This window comes from Dendrobates tinctorius, unplaced genomic scaffold (assembly GCF_039654945.1).
Source record: "Dendrobates tinctorius isolate UK_male_01 unplaced genomic scaffold, ASM3965494v1 ptg000202l, whole genome shotgun sequence".
Classification (NCBI taxonomy): domain Eukaryota; kingdom Metazoa; phylum Chordata; class Amphibia; order Anura; family Dendrobatidae; genus Dendrobates; species Dendrobates tinctorius.
In genome coordinates, this window is record NW_027361869.1 from 3152638 (window position 1) to 3175266 (window position 22629).

Genomic DNA, 22629 nt, shown 5'->3' on the forward strand with positions numbered 1-22629 from the left:
CCTTGCAGAGACGCTCAGTCTCCGCGAGGTAAATAACCCGGTCTAGGTATGCGATGCGGTGATACCGCATGTGTTCAATGAGCACATCTGGAATCAACGCGCGTACAGAAGGGGGTGGCGCTTTCCAAAGTGCAGGCAATGCGCTTAGTGGGAAACACACCCTAATTTCCGATTGGGCATGAGAGAACAATTGCAGCATGCTACCAGCATATCTGAGAATTGGACTACAGCCAAACAAGTCTATGGGCGCGTGCGAAACATGGGACCGTACTTGGAAGTCATCCGAGTGCAGTGCGATTATGCACCGATGATGGCAATGGAGAAGATAAAGAAATTACTTTCTCTGTCTTCTCCGCACCTATGCTACCTTTATATGAGAGGATTGAAGCACAGTAGCATGACACTTGGCTCACGCACAGCAGAGTTTGGGCCTAGTGTCATTAGCATATCGCATCCGATACTATATGCTTATGTGACTTCAGCCTAAGAGTCCCTGGGATTGCACATTCCGGACCTATAAGTTTACTCTCTGAGCAAATAGTGATGGTAGTGAGAGAACTGATGTGGGTCAAAAGGCTTGTAAGGGTCAGAGGTTGCTTATTTCAATGCTCAGCAGCATTTTCAGCAGCGACCTGATTGATTGAAGCAAACTGCAGTCAGCGGATTTCTTTGATCATAGACCCTTGCTCCTCGGATCGGTGATGGTGTCTGATTCTGTGTGGTCTCATTTATATTATAAATATCGATTTCATTACTTCGCTGTGATCTGGAAAGGAGATGACTTAAGACATTTGTGATCCGTGGATTTTTTCTATAGACTGTATTAGGGATACTTCTCTTCACCGGAGAAGTTACAGAATTACATTAGGAGCTGGAAAGAGCTGCAAAACCTGCACAAAAAGCAAGAAAACAAACTTCCCAACAGTTCTGTGCTCAGCCAATCAGCAGAGGAAGGGAGGAGCTAATGCAGATTCTGTAAGCCCCGCCCTGGGGCGCGTCATCTCTGCAGTTCTCTCTCTGGTCCATCTCTCCTGTATATAAAAGAGGAGTCGCTGCTGTTTAGTCATCACTTTCTACTAAAGTATAAAGAAGCTCCCAGCAGACCTGAAATACAGCGGATGCTCCACCACTTCTACAACTACGAGTACCAGCCTAACCCAAAGGGAGTGAGTCAAGCTGCAAGACCTCAACAATGTATTCTATGCAATGGCCAGACTGACCTTAACAAAGTCAACTACAAGACACTAGGGATTCAACTCGCTCAGGTGCAACGGGAGTCAATCAGGAGGCACGTTCCTTTTAAAAGTTCACAGGGTTTATTGCTTCATAACCCATAAAGCAACACATAACACAAGGAATAGCCTTTAGCTCAGGTGAAAACAAGCATAAGTGTCCATTATTTCAGATAGGGGACACTAGCTTGGCAGACAATAAATCACATCCGGCACAGGTTTCTTAACATAACTCCAACAGTCCATGCGGTTTATTAGGCATCATAAACCAGGAACAGCAACAGAAAGTTCATATAAACATCATAGCGTCCATGACAGAGCTTCACTCTGCTTATCCTGTGGTCACACAGGTTGTGCAATGTCCAGTACACAGGCTCTCTAGCCTCAGAGTTATATCCCCTGTCTGGGTTTACCTCATGGCTGCTTCTTAGTGCAGACATTCATTCCCTCCAGGGAACTCTTACACACACGTCTCACGTGTACAGGAAGGCAGACCCATTTTCCTTCAGTCGGTCTCACGTCAGCCCAGACGAGACCGTTCATACGGACCAACCGGGTCCCAGCAGTCACTCATGTGCCCTACCCTGGCCACCTTATATGGTCCATAGCCACGCCCACCGGGTCACATGGCTATGACCTCATCACAGGTCCTTCACACTCACATAGTCTTTTACTACCAGCGTTTTCAGACACACCCCTGAGTGGATTTGTAGGTAGCTCTCCCTAACACATTGGCACGAAAGATCAGCTCTTCTGATTAGCACATAATCAAGCCTTCATCCCGAGGCCACCCACCTTGAGATACATTACGATCATTCAGCATCCCTACTCCTATCAGGACACTGGTAATGCTTATACGCCTGTCCTGGGACACCCATACAGCGCCCCCTAGCGGATGCAGTGGTCACTACACCACAGGACCAAAAGAAAAACATCACTGGATGGTTTGACAGAGAATATAAAGCCGTATGGAAGACCCTGAGAACAGCCTCAAACAAGAAAGACAGACCCCCAACCACCCGGGTCTGAGAGAAGCCTATGAAACCATACAAAGGCAGTACAAAACCATCCTCAGGAGGAAGAAGCAGAGTTACATCTCTACCAAGCTTAACCAACTCTAAGACACCCTCCAAGACAACTCCTTCTGGGAACTATGGAAACACATGGGCACAAAGACAAGAAAAACAACATCCATATCCAAAATGGCAACATCTGTCTCCAGTACTTCAGAGACCTCTATAAAGACATCCTGAAGGAAGAACTAAGCCAAGAACAGGAAAGCATAATGGCAAAACTAAAAGCAATGGAGGAAAAAGTAAAAAATTTCCAAAATCCCATGGATACACCTACTACATTGCAGGACGTAGCAGAAAGAATCTCTTCCATAAGGTGTAGAAAAGCCGGTGGCCTGGATGGAATCCTACCAGAAATGCTGAAGTACAGCCCACCAGAAATACAGGCTGCAATGGTTAAACTCTTCAATATTATGCTAAGTGCCGGCTACTTACCTCGTACCTGGCACCAAGGCCTCATCAAACCCATCCACAAGAATGGGGACAGGTACGACCCTGCCAACTACAGAGGAATATGTGTCAGCAGCAATCTGGGAAAACTGTTCAACAGCATCCTGAACAAGAGGATCCTCAGTTTCCTCACCGAGCACAACGTCCTCAGCAAGAGCCAAGCTGGCTTCATGCCAAACCACCGCACTACTGACCACATCTACACCCTGCACAGCCTCATTCAGAGCCACGTCCACAATACAAAGAACGGGAAGATATATGCCTGTTTCGTGGACTTTAAAAAGGCCTTTGATTCTGTGTGGCACCCAGGCTTATTCCTGAAACTGCTGGAGAGCGGAATAGGAGGAAAGACGATGTTATCAAAAGCTCCTACACCGAGAACCTCTGCAGCGTGAGTGTGAACGGCAGAAGTACGGCCTATTTCCAGCAGAGTCGGGCTGCAGCCTAAAGCTCCCGTCACACCTAGCAACGCTACAATGATCCCGACAGCGATACGACAAGACAGTGATCGTTGCCGCATCGTTATGTGATCGCTATTGAGATGTCAAACAGTCCGATCTATCCAACGACCTGGCGTGTCACGTGTCATAATAGCGACCTTTGTAACGATGTCGGTGGTCGTTGGGACCCTGTCACATTGCGTGTTCCATTGACGATTCACACCTCGATGAGGGATGTACTATGTGACGCAGTATTTACACAGGCGTGGATTGCGCTCCCTTTTTTCACGCCCTCTCTGCTCTGATTGGTGGACGCTACCGCGTCCTGATTGGCGACCTTGCATTTAAAAGAAGTTGACACACTAGCGCTTCATTTCATTGTTTTTTCTGAACACGTAGTGTTTTGTCTAGCAGAACCTAATTGCGATCAGCGGTGTCCTATTAGCGTTCACCGGCTGTCCAAATAGCGTTCACGGGTTGATTCCAGATAGTCTTTTGGCTAGCAGAACCTAGTAGCAATCAGCTGTGTCCTATTTGCGTTCACCGGCTGTCCTAGTTGAGTTCACCGGCTGTGCAAATTGCGTTCATGGGCTGGGATTCCAGGATCCAGACGCCTACTCAGTGTTGACGGTATGTATATTTGGGGTCTATATTGCGCTACTTGAGGGAGGGCTTTGGTTATTCGCCTTTCATATGGTCAGCCATTTTAGTTGGTGGATATGTAACAGGCATGCCCATATGCAATTGAATAGTCAGCCATATTGGTCAAAAGCACGTTACTGACACGCCCGCGATGGTATGCAATTGCATGGGCAGCCATTTTAGTTTGAGAAAGAACGTTATAGCCATGCCAGGTTAATAGGGCGGTATGCAATATCACATTACACATAGCTTGTATTGATTTCTTTATTTTCTAACTTTTTATAATATTTCAACTTCATTTTTTGCAGTTTGCTCCATCATGAACAAGGCGCAGTGTTCGGTTGTGGTGGCTGCCTTGTTGGCTGAGGAAGCTCGCCGTCGTGATGAAGCCCAGGTCCCTGGCGAGGCGTGCCAAAAGAAAACGTCGGATGTGGACGAAAGAGTGGCTGCAGAGGAGATCCGATTTGTCACACATGCAGCTAGTCAGAGAGTTGCAGGACAAAAATCCACACGATTTCCGTAACTACCTGCGGATGTCCGAGGAATCATTTATCTATATATTGGAGCTAATAACTCCACTTATTGAAAGGAGGGATACAAGAATACGTGCTGCCATCCCCGTCGATGAAAGATTGGCAGTCACGCTGAGATTCCTGGCCACCGGGCGCTCATTTCAGGACCTGCATTTCTCTGCCGCTATTTCAAGGCCTCTCCTCAGTGTTCTTATTCCGGAGACTTGCAGAGCGATTTTCCAGTGTCTAAGCAGCTTCATGGATTTTCCAACCACAGACAAGGATTGGAAACAGATTGACTCCGATTTTGAGGAACTCTGGCAGTTTCCTAATTGCGGTGGGGCCTTGGACGGTAAACATGTCTGCATCACACAACCGCCCAACAGCGGGTTCTATTTCTACAATTACAAGGGCTATTTTAGTATGATCCTGATAGCCCTTGTAAACGCAAAGTATGAATTTATGTGGACGTCGGGATGAACGGAAGGGTTTCCAATGGGGGGGTTTTGGAACATATCCATTTTGGAGAACGCTTATTTGGCTCTGACCTTCAGTTGTCTCAAAACTCCGACACCCGAGGAAACATGAACTTTGTTTTTGTCGGCGACAAGGCCTTCCCGCTTCATCCGCATTTGCGTAAACCGTTTCCCCAAAAACCTCTAACGGCTGAAAGACGCATTTTCAATTACCGCTTGTTAAGGGCACGTTGAGTGGTTGAAAATGCCTTTGGGATCAATCGGTTCCGAGTATTGCACACGCCAATTAACATGAAACTGGACTCAATTGACTCGGTGGTGTTGGCCTACTGTGTGCTCCATAACTTTCTCCGACGGCGGGATTCCAGTTCGTACTGCCCGCCCGGGTTTATGGACTCAGTGGACACAACAAATGCGAAGTTCAGCTAGGGGAATGGCGTTCGACCGCACCCGCAATAGCAGGCCTTCGACCTCTAGGACCCGGCAGATAAATCGAGGATGCCAAGACCTGCCGTGAACAGTATTGCCATTATTTTAATGGTCCTGGCGCAGTTGCTTGGCAGCATCAGCAGTGACTTTATTTTTTTTTTTGTACCGAGCTTAAAAATTGTGTTACTTTATTGTTTTATAAGTGTTTTAATAATGATTTTTTTTTCTTCGAAACAAATTGTTTGGTGTTTTAATTTATTTACAAAACATATTAAGGTACATAATAATGCATTAAACACACATTGAAACACTAAACCACAAATGTGTACCTAATAATACACATACTAGACAATCATAAACAGAAGCGCACACACAAATATTCTATACACAATATAAATATATGACCGTGTGAACAGTGGTTCGGTTTCGGGACGCTAAAGCGCCCCCCACCCGCGGACAGTTACTATATCGCGGTCCTTTAAGACGCTATAGCGTCCGAGAAGCCGCCGCATGTCAATGATAAATGTGGGTGGTGCTGTAGCGTTGTGGGCGTGTGTTATGACCCTACTGCGACCTAGCATATTTTAAAATGGCGACCAGGCGGCGTTCAAGTCACTGGGGAGATGCAGAGGTGCGGTTTCTCATCAAGGAAGTAGATGAGCACGATTATGCCTGCACCCTGCCACACCAACACCCTGTCCTCCATAAGCAGCAAGTGCTGCAGAGGATTAGGCGTGGCTTGGCCAGGCATTTTGGTTTGGATCTCTCCACACGTCAAATCAGAAAGAAGCTGGCAAATCTGCGCTACCGCTCTAGCAGCCGTATCGCCCGTGTCTGTGCCCAGATGGTCTCCCATCGTGGTAAGTACACATTGTACAGACACACGGACCCCAATATAGTCCCTGAAAAGTCCCACCCAGGACCTGCAGACACCCGCATAGTACCTGCACAGACACACGGACCCCAATATAGTCCCTGAAAAGTCCCACCCAGGACCTGCAGACACCCGCATAGTACCTGCACAGACACACGGACCCCAATATAGTCCCTGAAAAGTCCCACCCAGGACCTGCAGACACCTGCACAGAACCTGCACAGACACACGGACCCCAAATATAGTCCCTGAAAAGTCACACCCAGGACATGCAGCCACCCGCATAGTACCTGCACAAACACACGGACCCCAAATATAGCCCCTGAAAAGTCCCACCCAGGACCTGCAGACACCCACATAGAACCTGCACAGACACACGGACCCCAAATATAGTCCCTGAAAAGTCACACCCAGGACATGCAGCCACCCGCATAGTACCTGCACAGACACACGGACCCCAATATAGTCCCTGAAAAGTCCCACCCATGACCTGCAGACAACCGCATAGTACCTGCACAGACACACGGACCCCAATATAGTCCCTGAAAAGTCACACCCAGGACATGCAGCCACCCACATAGTACCTGCACAGACATACGGACCCCAATATAGTCCCTGAAAAGTCCCACCCAGGACCTGCAGACAACCGCATAGTACCTGCACAGACACACGGACCCCAATATAGTCCCTGAAAAGTCCCACCCTGTTCCCACCTTCAACCACCCTCATAGTACCCGCACAGACACACGGACCCCAATGTTATCCCTGAAAAGCAATTGATAATTGTGTTTTTTGTCCTCCTGATACTGAGAGCCAAGTTGGCACTGAAGAAGAGCCGGAGCCACTGCCAGACACCATGGAAAACAACGAAGAGGATGCACGGGGATCGGGGTGGAACATAAGCCCCTCATCCTCTGAAGAAGCGGAGGGAGTGAGAAACCGTAAGAGTTTATAAAAAAAAAAAATACCGATAATATGTTGCATGTTTAGAATTGTTAATTTTTAACATTTCACACCATAGGAATCCCAACACCTGAAGAGCTCCTGGAGTCACTGAGGAGAGTGACACAAGCAGTAGAGACACATAAACAGTTGTTGTTAAGGGCGGCGGCGGCCCAACAACGTGGCGGAAGACGCTAAATTTTTTATTTTAATGTAAGTCGTTGTTTTATTTGTTAAATTGCCAAAATCCAGGCGATAAAAAAGTTAAACATCAACAGTTGTTGCGTTTTCTCTATTTAAAAATAAAAAAAACCTTGCTCATAAAGCTTTTCATTCCTAATAAGCTCCACATATTTGTACAAAATAGACAAAGTAAAATAAAGAATTAAGTCTGTTACAGTTGAAAAACAGGTAAAGTTTTATTACAATACTAAGAAGAAAAAAAAGGGTTTAATTATCTAGTATATTTACAAAGCATCCACTGGTGTGCTCCGCAGTGGCTCTTGAGTTTGTGTCCATGCAGGTGGCCAAGAAAGCTCACGGGCGCTCAATCTTTTTACGGTAGAATTTTCATCCAGCTGACCGGAATCTGCTTCACTCAAAGTTTAAAAAATGAGGCGTTCGGCATGTTTCCTCTGGTTAGCATCCAACTTTGCAAGGCGATCAGCTGTGAAGTTGGCAAAGCTGTCCATGGCCGAGCTTGCCATTATTTGGTTGGCCAAACACATAAGGTCTGAGGACGGGGGCAAAGTTTCCTTCCTTTTGCGCGCATTATTTTGTCGTTGACATACAGCAAGGGGAGCAGGTTGTTGACTCGACCCCTCAACTGCGTCCTCCATACAACGTTCAATCTCAGTAATGCCGTCACTCCCTTGCGTCGCCTGTTCTTCTAGACGCTGCTGTTGCGTGAACAAAGAAAACAAAACAAATTACGTCAAACAAAGAATGGAAAATAAGTTGCAAATTTCAATGACTGGTGGGTAATATGCAAATGTTTTAGATTACATATTTTTAAATAAAAAAAGTCATGTACATGCAAAATAATAATTAACTTATTTTAGGAAAAAAGAAGATGCTTACTTCTCCTACAGGGGAGTCTGGATCATTCTCTATCTGTGTGTCAGGTTGCACATTCGGCCGCATGGAAGACACTGTTTTCCTTGGAAGTTCTTGGTCGCGGGTGAAGCCGAGGAGGTCGTAGTACCACAGCATGGGCACATAAACTTCATCTGTGCCGGCACCCGACTTCCTCGACTTCTCCACCTTGTTCAACTCCTTTTTAAAAACAGTGCGGAGAGACTGTATTTTTTTCCTAACAATAGTTTCGTCCACCTTCTCGCTAGGGTTATGACGCTGAAAGAGGCTAATCATCTTCTCATAAGCCTCCCTTTTTTTCATCCTGTTACTGTACTCGGCGGACTTTATTTTCCATAGACATGGAAGAGACCGATACAGCCCGATCATCTCCCGAACAAATTCTTCACTATTGTAAGACATCTGTAAAGAGAAAAAAAAGTTTAGCAAACTATGAACATGAATGGAACTTTGTTTAAGGTATACGACGAAAAAAAAAAAAAAAAAATTTTAATGAAAAATACAGGGTGTTGGGTGTGTTCACTTCATACAGCCTAAAATGGCTGCCCATACATGGCTCTTTGTACTCACAAAGAAAAAAAAAAAAAAACCTCCCACCAAAACAACTGGAGCAAAAATTCTAAAGAGTTTAAAACAAAAAATAAATTAAAAAAAAAAAATATATATATATATATATATAAATATATATGTGGTATCGCTGTTGAGACCACAAAAATATACCTACCTTAAACTGGCTATAGAAGCAACGTAGATGGAAAAGCAGATGAGCCTGGAGTCGCAGCCGTTGGACGCAAACAGGATCTCAACTAGGACAAACCCAGGTCAGGAACAAAGAGCTGAAGCGCTACTATGTGTAGCTTCTTTAAAAGGAAGCCCGCCAATCAGGACGCTGTAGTGACCACCAATCGGAGCAGAGGGAGGCGTGGAAATGGGAACGCAAATCCACGCCTTTATCTTGATTGTGAGTCGCTAACGAGGTCTTTGGACTAGGTGTCAAACGTGACGATACAAGCGACGCTGCGGGACATGAGCGACCAAAAAAATGTCCAGACATTTCGGGCACGATCAGCGATACCTGGCAGGGGGGCTGGTCGCTGCTCACTGTCAAACATAGCGATCTCGCCTGTGAGATCGCTATAACGTCATAAAACTAATGACTCAGCAGTGATCTCGCTAGCGATCTCACTTAGTGTGACAGGGTCTTAAGCCCAACGCTTTTCAACATTTACAACGAGCTAGCTACCGCTCTGGAATCTTCCACAGCACCAGGTCTCACCCAACACGATGCGCACGTGAAATTCCTGCTGCATGCAGATGACCTGCTGCTTCTGTCACCAACCGAGAAAGGCCTCCAAGACAACCTGAAAATCTTAGAGAAATTCAGCTCCACCTGGGCACTACCGGTCAACCTAAAGAAAACCAACATCATGGTGTTCCAGAAGAGAAAGAGAAAATCAGACCAGCACCCTTCATTTATCCTCAACAACTGTGCCCTTACAGGAACGGACAAATATACCTACCTGGGCCTAGAGATTCACTGGTCAGGGAGCTTCAAACAAGCCATAGAAACCCTGAAAGACAAGGCCTGCAAAACCTTCTATGCCATCCGAAGGAAACTCCACCATCTAAAGCCACCAGTGAGGGTCTGGTTAAAAATCTTCGACTCTATCATCACCCCAATCCTCCTGTATGGCAGCGAAGTCTGGGGTCCTCACACCTACCCAGACTGGTCAAGGTGGGATTCCAGCAACAGAAATATTCCACCTAGAATTCTGCAAGCACCTTCTCCAAGTCCATCGGAGTCCAGTGCTTGCCAGGCCGAGCTGGGCAGATTTCCTCTACACCTAACGGTTCTAAAGAGGGCACTGTCATTCCGGGCTCACCTACATAGGAGCAATCCAAGCTCCCATCACCATAAAGCCCTGACACATGTAGGTGAAACAGAAAAAACAGGATCCTCGGAGCAGCCCACCCAAACCCAACCTGACCAGAACACCAATCACAGTAACCTGACAAAAGCCGGAATCAGGAAAATGGTAGATGAAGGCCAGGAGAGGTATGTCAGTGACTGGAAGAACGACATCATCAGCTCACAGAAACTGACCATGTACCGAAGTCTACAGAGAGACTACAGACTGGCCCCATACCTGGAGAAACTCCCGCACCCCAGAGACCGCAAGATCCTGAGCTGATATAGACTCAGTGCAGACAGTCTGGCCATCGAATCCGGCCGACACAGGCAGAGCTACAAGCCCAGGGAGGAAAGACTGTGCCAACACTGTGACCTGGAGGCCCTGGAGGACGAAACCCATTTCCTGCTACACTGCCCCAAATACTCAGCAGTGAGGGACACTCACTTCAGGAGACTCTCACATCTCTCACCGGATTTCATCACCATGAAGGAGGAAGAGAAAACATACATCCTGCTGGGGGAAGAAGAGAGAGCAGTGGAGATAGCAGCGCAATATGTGAGCGAATGTCATAGACTGCGAGAAAGAGAAGTATAATATGCCGTGGACTTCTATGTCCCCCACCCTGGATCTGCCCCATCCACCTTCCCTATGCCATGGACTTCTATGTCCCCCACCCTGGATCTGCTCCCATCCCCCCCAATCCACCTTCCTATGCCATGGACTTCTAGAGCCTCATCCTTGATATGCCCCCATCCATTGCTCTTACAGCCCTCATCCTGGATCTGCCCCCATCCCCCCCATCCTCCTTTCCTACAACCCCTACCCAACATCCCTACAGTCCCTATCCCTATTCCCTTTTGTGCACTTGCTTTGGCAAAACTAAAGTGTATTTAGTCCTGCCAATAAAGCTTATTTGAATTTGAGTGGAAGATGTCTGGTCTAGTGATGCAAATTGCCTCTTCAGAAAGAAAGAGGACTTTTACTCTACAGCGCCACCTATTGGTAGTAGCGATCCTACTGGTCTAGTGATGGGAAGTCCGGCTCATTCGGCTACTTAAACGGCTCTTTTTTTAAATAGAAGTACGTTTTCCACAGTCATCGTTCTAGGTCTTTGCCTGTAATGTGAGGCCCTCGTTATACTCCTGTATAAGGATCTAGTTACGCAGTGTAGACCGTTATCCAGCATTGTTTCCTCAGATTGTCAGCTCTTCTGATCAGGCCCCGGCTCCTCCTCGGTTGTAGTCTTAGCATGTATTGTGGCATTTTTTGTTAATGTCCTTTGTGAATTAGTAAGTGCTTTGATATGTGTTGGTGCACATGATGCATCCTGATGCAAACGCATGTCCGTGCATCCCTATGTTAAGTATAGGGATGTAATCTGGATTAGGATGCATCAGGATTGCTACACATCATAACGCACCGTACCACAACGCTAGTGTGAGAGCAGCCCCACTCGTGCAGCCCCTAGCCAGGTGCCCCCATGTTACATACATGCTCCCAATACATTTTATTAACATTAACACACTATAACATAGGGCACAAGCCCTTCCTTCACTGTATGATAGAGCAGCACGCACACATAGTCTATATTATATCTGCATACTGTTCCCATACAGTTTCATCACTTTCCCATACAGCACATCCCTTCTTCCGAGCATGCTCAGAGCCGCAAAACGGATCCCTACACCCGGAAGCACATGGATCCGTGTTGTCCTGGATCCGTGCTCCATAGAGCTCCATTTTAATTCCAGACGTGTAGCCGCGGATCCGCGCGTCTCCCTGTGCCTGCGTGTTTTTCAGATGACACAAAACTGCAACGAGTTGCATTTTTGTGCATCTGATAAAATATGCAGACACAGCGATCCGTGGGAAAACGGTGACAACTGGACGCACACGCAAGTCCCATCCGTCACCAATGGAAGTCAATGGAGACGAAAACGGATCCGTGTGCAGCCAAAATATGCAAGTGTGAAACCAGCTGAACTCTATATAATGATTGGAGCTGGGCCTAGATCTCTCCACAGGTTTTGTCTAAAATCACTTTATATTACATACCCTTAGGGCTCATACTCACTTGCGAGAGACTCATGTGATTCTCGTGCGAGTCTCTCTCATGAAAACCTGGCACTGCCACCGGCACTCGGACCGGAGGGGGCGGCTGCATAGAAGTACATGTAACCACACGCTCCGGTCCCAGTGCCGGCGGCAGTGCCAGGTTTTCATGCGAAAGACTTGCACAAGAATCATGCGAGTCTCTCACAAGTGAGTATGAGCCCTTAGCAGCAACAACTGATGTCGTCTATCCTCCTCCCTGTAGTGTTGTCCTGAATCCTCCTCAGTCCTGACTTATACTAGGTTCACATTTCGTTAATGGCCCTGCATTCAACGGGATCTGTTACATAGTGGCACTAACGCTATGTAACAGATGCGTTAACGCACCCATTGGCTGCAATGATACTAACGCATCCAAACACGTCAAAATCGGCATGATGCGTTACTTCATGGCGCACCCTCGAACGTGGTCTGCAGCATTTGGGGGTGCGTCATGAAGTAACGCATCATGCCGATTTTGGCATGTGTTTGGACAGTTATCCATAGCAGTTAATCAGGGCAGGAATCAGGTAACCCACACTTTGCATTCCCTTTTAGCCATATGCTTTATTTCTACCCTCCTGTTTCCTTGCCATCCACATTCACCACCCCATCCCTCCTCCATCACGACTCATACACATCATCCCCTCTATACTTCCTTCTCCCATGTACAGCTCCCATGCACTCCCTCACCTTCCTGAGAAACCGCAGCCCATCTTGCCCAAACACATCACAGAAAAAACTACTTACAATTCCAACAACTATTTGCTCTTTATCTTCCTACTCCTACTGATTTCAGGGGTCATCTCCCCCAACCCTGGTCCACCATCCCCCAACCTCAACCCCTACCCTACCTCATATCAACACCATAATAATCTAATTAATATTACTTGCACTCCCTCATCTCCATCTTTTAATTGTGCCCTCTGAAATCCACGGTCTGCTTGTAACAAGCTTACTTTCCTGCACAACTACTTTATGAACAACTCTCTTATTCTGTTGGCCCTCACTGAAACCTGGATTCAGGATTCTGACACTGTCTCTCCTGCTGCCATTTCCTATGGTGGCTTACAATTCTCTCATTCCCCGAGACTCACAAACAGACATGGTGGTGGAGTTGGCATACTCCTGTCCCCACAATGGACTTTCCAGGTCATCCCCCCAGTTCCATCACTCTTATTCCCTTCTTTTGAGGACCACACCATCGGGCTCTTTCATCCCCTCTCCCTCAGAGTAGCGCTCATATACCGGCCCCCGGCTCACCCACCCACTTCCTTGACCACTTTTCTGCCTGGCTGCCGCACTTCATGTCCTCAGAGCTACCAACGCTTATCCTGGGAGACTTCAACATCCCCATTAACAGCCCCACTTCCACATCTGCATCCCAGCTTCTATCACTAACCACCTCTCTAGGCCTCTCACAGCTTTTAATCTCTGAGACACACAAGGATGGTAACACCCTTGATCTAGTCTTTGTCTGGCTCTGTTCAATCTCCCACCTAAATAACTCACTGCTTCCACTCTCTGACCACAACATTCTCTCCTTCACGCTCACAAATCCTCGCCCACCCCAGCTCACTCCTACCAGTCAAAAATCTACAAGCCATTAACCCTCAGACACTTTCAGGCTCCCTACACTCATCACTGTCCCCAATCTCTTCTTTTTCCTGTCCTGATCTGGCTGTTCATTACTACAACACTCTTAGAAGCACCACTGACCAAGTAGCTCCGATCACCCTCAGAACCTCCAAGCACAGAGTAAAGGGGGCTTTACACATAGCGATATCGCTAGCAATATCTCTAAGGCGTCACCGATTTTGTGAAGCAGCAGCGATATTGCTAGCGATATCGCTACATGTGATACTTACCTCCGACCGGCTGCCCCGCTGGCTATCGCTGATCACACGAGACCGTCCTGGGCCATTTCTCGCCGGTGGCTTCCTGCTGGCGCAGACGAGCAACGCGGAGGACATCATCATTGCTGCGTCTGACAGGTAAGTAACGACCGCTGCTCCGTCGCTGCTGAGATCTGCCTGTTTGGCAGCTCACTAGCAACCATTTAGCGATGCAACAGCGATCCTGACTGTGTCATATCGTGGTCGGGATCGCTGGTGCATCGCTAAATTTAACGGGGTCCTAAAACAGCCCTGGCTCACATTGTAAACTCGACTCCTCCAGCGATGCTCTAGGAGTGCTGAATGCCTATGGAGAAAAACCCACACACCAGAAGACTTCATCCACTTCAAATTTATGTTAAGAACCTATAAGGCTGCCCTTCACCTCACCAAACAGACCTACTTCACCACCCTGATCTCACTAGTCAACAACCCCAAGAAACTTTTCAACACTTTTCACTCCCTCTTCAGGCCAAAAGCACAAGCCCCTGTCACAGACATTTTAGCGGATGACCTGGCCTCCCACTTCACAGAAAAAATAGATAAATATCTGTCAGGAAATCTGCTCCCAACCACCAAGTGCTGTGACTCCCATCCCTTTCTGCATCTCCCCTGGCTCACTTTCCACATTTGATCCCATCACAAAAGAAGTCTCCAGACTCCTCTAGTCTTCTCGTCCGACTACATGCACTACCGACCCCATTCCCTCACATCTCCTCCAGTCGTCACAACTCACCTAACTGCAATCTTTAATCTCTCCCTCTCCTCGGGCATTTTCCCATTCTCCTTCAAACACACCATCGTTACTCCATTACTAAAGAAACCCACTCTCGACCCATCCTGCACAAACTACAGACCAGTCTCCAATCTCCCCTTCATCTCTAAACTTTTGGAGTGCCTAGTTTACTCCCGCCTTACCCATTACCTCTCCACTCACTCCCTTCTATACCCTACACAGTCCAGCTTCCGCCCCCTACATTCAACTGAAACTGCACTCAAAGTGACCAATGACCTTCTGACAGCAAAATGTAACGGTGACCACTCTCTGCTCATTCTTCTTAACCTATCTGCAGCTTTCGACACTGTTGACCACGATCTCCTACTCTCTAGACTCCAGTCACTAGGCATTAAGGACACTGCTCTCTCCTGGTTCTCTTCCTATCTTTCTGACCGCTCCTTCAGTGTTTTGTTCTCTGGCTCCACTTCATCTCCTCTTCCTCTCGCTGTCGGGGTACCTCAGGGCTCAGTCCTTGCCCTTCTCTTCTTTCTCTACACAGCCTCAATTGGACAGACCATCAGCAGATTTGGCTTTCGGTACCATCTTTATGCTGATGACACACAACTATACACGTCATTCCCCGACCTTACCCCCGATGTACCACAGAACGCCATTGACTGTCTGCAGTCTCCAACATCATGTCTGCTCTCTATCTGAAACTCAACCTCTCCAAAACTGAACTACTTCTGCTCCCACCGTCTACTAACCTCCCTAAATCTGACATTTCCCTCTCCGTGGGTGGCACTATAACACCCCGGCAGCAGGCGCGCTGTCTGGGTGTTATGTTTGACACCAATCTCTCCTTCACATCCCATATACAATCTCTGGCCCGCTCTTGCCGCTTACACCTAAAGAACATCTCTAGAATCCGCCCTTTTCTCACCATGGAAACAACAAAAACCCTCACTGTAGCATTCATCCACTCCCACCTGGATTACTGCAATGCTCTATTAATTGGCCTCCCTGTTACTCAACTATCCCCTCTCCAGTCCATACTTAATGCAGCAGCCAGGGTCATCTATCTGGCTAATCGGTACTCGGACGCATCCGCTCTTCGCCAGTCCTTACACTGGCTGCCCATTCATTATAGGATCCAATTCAAAGTACTTGTTCTCACCCACAAAGCTCTCCACAATGCAGCACCCCCCTACATCTCCTCCCTCATTTCTGTATCGGCATAACCAACCGCTGCACTCTGCAAACGACATTCGACTAACCTCCGCACTAATGCGCACCTCCCACTCCTGACTCCAAGACTTCTCCCGCCCTGCGCCAATCCTCTGGAATGCTCTACCCCCAAGAAATGAGGTCTATCCACAATTTGCATAGTTTTAGGCGCTCCCTCAAAACACATTTGTTCAGAGCGGCCTATCACGTTCACTAATCAAAGTCATTCTATGTGTAAGTGTGCTTGTGTAGCCCATTCACTAAATCCATCCATCCCTCACTCCCTCAAGATGGCTGGACCATTATTGTAAATACACCATTGTAAATTAAATACACACCTGTACTCTGTATCTCCCCCACCTCATTGTAGATTGTAAGCTCTCACGAGCAGGGGTGGCTTATTTTGCTTTAATTATTGCATTGTTAAAGTTGCTACTTATGACTTACGTTTTGAAACTGTTAAACTGTAAAGCGCTGCGGAATATGTTGGCGCTATATAAAGATTATTATTATTATCAGTGGATGAGTGAGGAGCCTCCTGCATGTGTAGATGGAAGGAGAAGCCCTGGCGGAGTAATGGATGGCAGGAGAGGGGGTTGGGTGTCACCGGCAGAACCAGTGTCAGAATCATCGGCAGATAGCTGGAAATTATCCCTCAGTGAAGTAGGACTCTGTGCAGTGATCGGGACAGATAATGGTTCTCTCCCCATAGATCCAGTAAACGGCTGCTCAGCGTTGCCAGGAGTGTAAACCATGCAGCGTAGAAGGCTGTGAGGTTATTGCTATGGCTGGTAGTGGCTGCACCAAGTGTTGTATGAATAGCCGGCTCCCTGTATAGACTGTACAGATCCCTCCTGTGTGTGATATCAGTAACATGGGGCAGGATCACTCATTTCTCGCCATGAATCTCTGCTCCGTGGTGACCGCAGTACAGTGGAGCACGGATCGTGTATAGAATGACCTCTATATACCGCCTGGTGCAGACACCAGTGTGACACATCCCCTGATCTCAGCGGTGTCGGCTCTTATGAGGAGGATGTGGGCGGCTCTTAGAAGAGCCTTTGGTTGTGTGGACAGATGTGAGCGCCGCTCCTTCACTTGCTCTTGCTCGCCTTGCTGCTCTCGGTCTTTTTGGGCAGCAGCATGACCTGGATGTTGGGCAGGACGCCCCCTGGGCAATGGTCACCCCACCCAGCAGCCTGTTGAGCTCCTCGTCATTGCGCACCGCCAGCTGCAGGTGACGGGGGATGATTCTTGTTGTCGCGGGCTGCACTGCCATCCAATTCCAGGATCTCAGCAGTCAGATACTCCAGCACATCGGCCAGAGAGACCGGAGCACCGGCGCCGAGTCTCTCAGCATAACTGCCCTTGCGGAGAAGCTTGTGCACACGGCCGACTGGGAACTGGAGTCCTGCCCGGGATGAGCGGGTCTTGGCCTTCGCTCGGACTTTGCCTCCTTGTTTGCCACGTCCAGACATTGCTCTGATATTCTATTGCAGAAAGTGAAGAACAATTCTCCAGTGATGACGGTTCTGTCTCCACATTTGTCTTTTATCAGCGGCTGCACCGCCCTCCAACCTTCTGATTGGATGGATCTGAAGCCGCCAATGGAGAGCAGACTTGTGGAAACACCAATGAGGCGCAGCTGACAAATGTCACGACTTTCTCACCCAGTAGAAGAGCAGCAGACAGCAGTGCGCATATGTGGTGCGGCTATAAATTCCGCTGCGCTGGAGGAGCAGGAATATTGTTCTCTCTTCTCCTTGTTGCCATCTCTCACCATGCCTGATCCCGCCAAGTCTGCACCGGCGCCCAAGAAGGGCTCCAAGAAAGCCCTCAGGTCCACCCCGACACTGGCATCTCCTCCAAGGCCATGGGCATCATGAACTCCTTCGTCAACGACATCTTCGAGCGCATAGCAGGGGAAGCCTCCCGCCTGGCTCACTACAACAAGCGCTCCACCATCACCTCCCGGAAGATCCAGACCGCCGTGCGCCTGCTGCTGCCCGGAGAGCTGGCCAAGCACGCCGTGTCCGAGGGCACCAAGGCCGTCACCAAGTACACCAGCGCCAAGTGATCTGCTTAGTCTGCTGCTCCGCCATCACCCCAAAGGCTCTTCTAAGAGCCACCACCCCATCTCCATCAGAGCTGTGGCTGCTCCTGTGTGCTCTCCCATCTCCCCGAGGTGTCTGCTCCACCGCCCGGGTCTCTGCGTCTAGTGACGGGAAATAGCAGGTGATGAATCGAGGTGATTAATGCTAATGAGGGAGATGGTGAGAACTGAGAACCTTTTAAGTAATAATCTGGTCATTTCTCAGTAAGTTGCTCTGTTGGTTTTTATTTAACCCTAGTTCCACAGATTCTGATTTGGGGTTTCATTTATTTGGTAGAACATAATTCGGTGTTTCCCGATTCTCAGCTAACGAGACATTTGTGATCGGTGCAGTTTATCTAGAGATTAATCTGGATTCTTCCGATCATCACTTTAGAAGCAGCGGGAAATTCAAACTCCGTAACAGTCCTGTCTTCAGCCAATCAGCAGAGGGAGGGGAGGAGCTAATGTTGCCAAAGGTAAACACATTTGCAGTTCCCTTTTTTTCTGTTCTTGGTCTTCATACAGGGCTGCCACTAGGAATTTTCAGGCCCCCCTTGATACTCCACCCAGGCTCCACCCTAGCCCCGCTCTCCACCCCTCAAAATGTCCACAGTCCGTTCGCTCTCTCTTGGAAAAACCACTTCTCACCAATCACTTATTAACAGTTCCCATCACCAGATCACACATATAGCCAGCAGCTTTTGTTTTGGCCTCTTTTTACCCCCTCCACCCCTCTTTTCCCTCATTTTCCATTTTTTCACCCCCCCTCTTTGCGCCAACTAAACTACAACCCTAACTGATCCCTGCCCGATCTCTTTTCATCCACCCCAATCCTCCCTTCCCCCTTCCCTCTCTTGTTACCCCCCTCCACCCCCCTTTGCGCAGCCGCCAAGCGTTGATTGGTGATGCATTTCACCGATCAACACTTGTGCTTGCTTTTCTTTCTCCGCCCCCTTTGCGCCAACTCCGCACACACATCCAGCAGCCGCAAAACTTTGATAAGGGACGCAATTCACTTATCAGTTTATGCCTGCCATTTTCTTTTTTTTTTCCACCCCCCCTTTGTGCAACCCCCATGCACACATACAGCTGCTGCCGAACTTTGACAAGTAGAACAGTTCACTTATCAGAGCTCATGCCAGCTGTTTTAGACACTTTTATTTTTGCCACACCCATGCGCACATCCAGCAGCCGAATTTTGATAAGTGACACGCAGTTCACTTATCAGAGCAAGGTCCTGCTGTTTTAGATTTTTTTATCCACAGCTTTTTCTTATTAGAATAGTTTACACCAATCACTATCCTCCCTCCACACATAACACATACAGTTATCAATTAAGTTACACCCAAGCACCATATTCACACAAAAAATGTCCTCATCAATTTCGTCCCAACAGCGCTATTCAATGGAGGAGGCATATTCTTTCCGTGCCTCCGACACGGATAGCGAGGATCCCACTTTTCTTTATTTTTCTGATTCTTCATCCTCTTCCCCCTCGGGTCCTGGGGAACCGCCATGCAGACACTCCAGGACAGAAGATGAGGTCGCACCCACCATGACCGCAGCTGAACCAGCGCTCCGCGAAAATTACGAGCCACTGATTCCTGATTTTATGGCAGAATCAGGAATCAAGTTTGACACCACCGGCCCCACAGAAATTGACTTATTCAAAGTATTTTTCTCTGAGGTTTCTGTTATCCTCATGGTGGAGCAAACTAATTTGTACGCTCGTTAAGTTTTGGAACAAAACCTGCGTTCATTATTTTCTAACTGGTCTCCTGTAGACGCAGTTGAAATGATGCAGTTTTGGGGTCTGGTCCTCCATATGGGGATCCTGAAGAACACTCCAGTGTTCCGAATGGTCATGGCCCGAACGCGTTTTGAGGCCATCCACAAACTTTTGCATTATACTGATAATGCACAGTGTCCCGCACGAGATGATACCAAATTTGACCGTCTGTTCAAAGTTCGGCCGGTCATCGAACACTTCAACAAAAAGTTTTCTGAAGTGTACGTGCCCAAAAGGGACATCTGCATGGATGAGTCCTTGGTTCATTTCAAGGGAAGGCTGTGATTCCATTAATACCTGCCCAGTAAGAGGGCCAGGTACAGAATCAAACTCTATAAGCTGTGTGAGAGTACCTCAGGGAACACCCACAGGTTTAGAGTTTACAAAGGGAAGGACACCAGGATTGAACCCCTTAAATGTCCTCCTTTCCTGGGAGTGAGTGGGAAAATTGTGTGGGATTTGTTGCACCCACTGCTGGATAAATGTACCTCTACACTGATAACTTTTATACCAGAATCCCACTCTACAAATCCCTCTCTGCGCGAGGTAACGCAGCCTGCGGTACTGTCCACGAAAATCTGAGTGGTCTCCTGAAGACGCTACTTGGGCAGATGCTCAGAAAAGGTGAGCGCAGAGTCCAATGTACCGACCACCTGCTGGTGGTCAAGTACAAGAGGGATGTCCTTCTCTTGACCACCTTACACAGTGATGGCACTGCCCTCTGCACTGTACGGGGTACCGCAACACAGGTCAGCAAATCTGACTGTGTACTGGGGTACAATAAAAACATGGGGGGGCGTTGATCTCTCCGATCAACTCCTCCAACCATACAATGCATTGAGGAAAGCCAAGGTATGGTATAAAAAACTGGCCGTGCACATCGTCCAAAAGGCAATGCTCAACGCATTCCTGCTGTCATGATGTGCACGCCACACCGATAGGTCGTACCTTCAGTTCCAGGAGGTAGTGGTTAAGGCCCTGATGTTTGGCACTCAGGAAGGAGCGGGACCCAGTACTTCTGGAACTGATGGTGCTCGTATTGTACCAGGTCAGCATTTCCCGGGGGAGGTCCCGCCAACCGAAAGAAAAGGTAAGCCGCAAATAAGGTGTAGTATTGAGTGTGTTACAAAAAGGGAATACGCAGGGACACCATTTATCAATGCGACACCTGCCCCAAAAAACCTGGCCTGTGTATGAAAGATTGCTTCAAATTGTACCACACCTCCATGCACTACTAATTTACTTTACTGGAAACATTAGATTAGTTGAGGCACATCTAGATTAGTTCTTTGGGGGTTTAGTATCCAAAATGATGTCACTTTTTTTTTCCTGTTTAGGCACATCAGGGGCTCTGCAAATGGAACATGACGCCCGCAGACCATCAAAGTCTGCACGCCAAAACGTCACTACTTCCCTTTCAAGCCCTGACGTGTGCCTAAATAGTTTTTTCCCACATGTGGGGTACCAGCGTACTCAGGACAAATTGGACAACTTTTAGGGTCCAATTTCTCCTGTTTTCCTAGGGAAAATTAAAAATTGGGGACTAAATGATCATGTTTGTGGAAAAAATATGATTTTTTATTTTCACACCCGGGCGTTATAAACTTCTGTGAAGCCCTTGGGGGTTCAAAGTGCTCACCACACATCTAGATAAGTTCCTTAGGGGGTCTAGTTTCCAAAATGGGGTCACTTGTGGGGGTTTTCTACTTTTTAGGTACATCAGGTGCTCTGCAAACGGAACATGATGCCCGCAGACCATTCCATCAAAGTCTGCATTCCAAAACGTTACTTCCCTTTCAAGCCCCAACGTGTGCCCAAACAGTAGTTTTCTCCCACATGTGGGGTATCAGCATACTCAGGACAAATTGGACAACAAATTTTGGGGTCCAATTTCTCCTGTTACCCTTGGGAAAATTAAAAATTGGGGACTAAGAAATCATTTTTGTGGAAAAAAATTTTTTTTCACGCCCGGGCATTATAAACTTTAGCGAAACACTTGGGAGTTCAAAGTGCTCACCACACATCTAGATAAGCTCCTTAGGGGGGTCTAGTTTCCAAAATGGGGTCACTTGTGGGGGAGGTTTACACTGTTTAGGCACATCAGGGGCTCGTCAAACGCGACATGGCGTCCGATCTCAATTCCAGCCAATTTTAGGTTGAAAAAGTCAAACAGCGCTCCTTCCCTTCTGAGCCCTGCCATGTGCCCAAACAGTGGTCCCCCCCCCTCACACACTGGGTATCAGCGTACTCAGGACAAATTGGACAACAACTTTTGGGGTCCAATTTCTCCTGTTACCCTTGGGAAAATAAATACATTTTTGTTTAAAGATCATTTTTGTGACTAAAAAGTGAAATGTTCATTTTTTCCTTCCACGTTGCTTCTGCTCGTCAGAAGCACCTGAAGCTTTAATAATCTTCTTGAACGCAATTTTGAGTAGCTTGAGGGGTACAGTTTTTACAATGGTGTCACTTTTGGGTATTTTCTGCCATATTGACCCCTCAAATTGACTTCAAATGTGAGGTGGTCCATAAAAAAATTTTTTTTTTGTAAATTTTGTTGTAAAAATGAGAAATCGCTGGTCAACTTTTAACCCTTATAACTTCCTAACAAAAAAAAAATAAAATTGTTTCCAAAATTGTGCTGAAGAAAAAGTCATGTGGGAAATGTTATTTAGTAACTATTTTGTGTGACATATTTCTCTATTTTAAGGGCATAAAAATTCAAAGTTTGAAAAT

General features: G+C 47.5%; 1 pseudogene; it reads right to left on the bottom strand.

Annotated features, from left to right (window-relative positions):
* Positions 1 to 16270: 16270 nt before the first annotated feature.
* Positions 16271 to 17544, bottom strand: LOC141056979 (histone H2A type 1-like; annotated as a pseudogene).
* Between the last annotated feature and the right edge of the window lie 5085 nt (positions 17545 to 22629).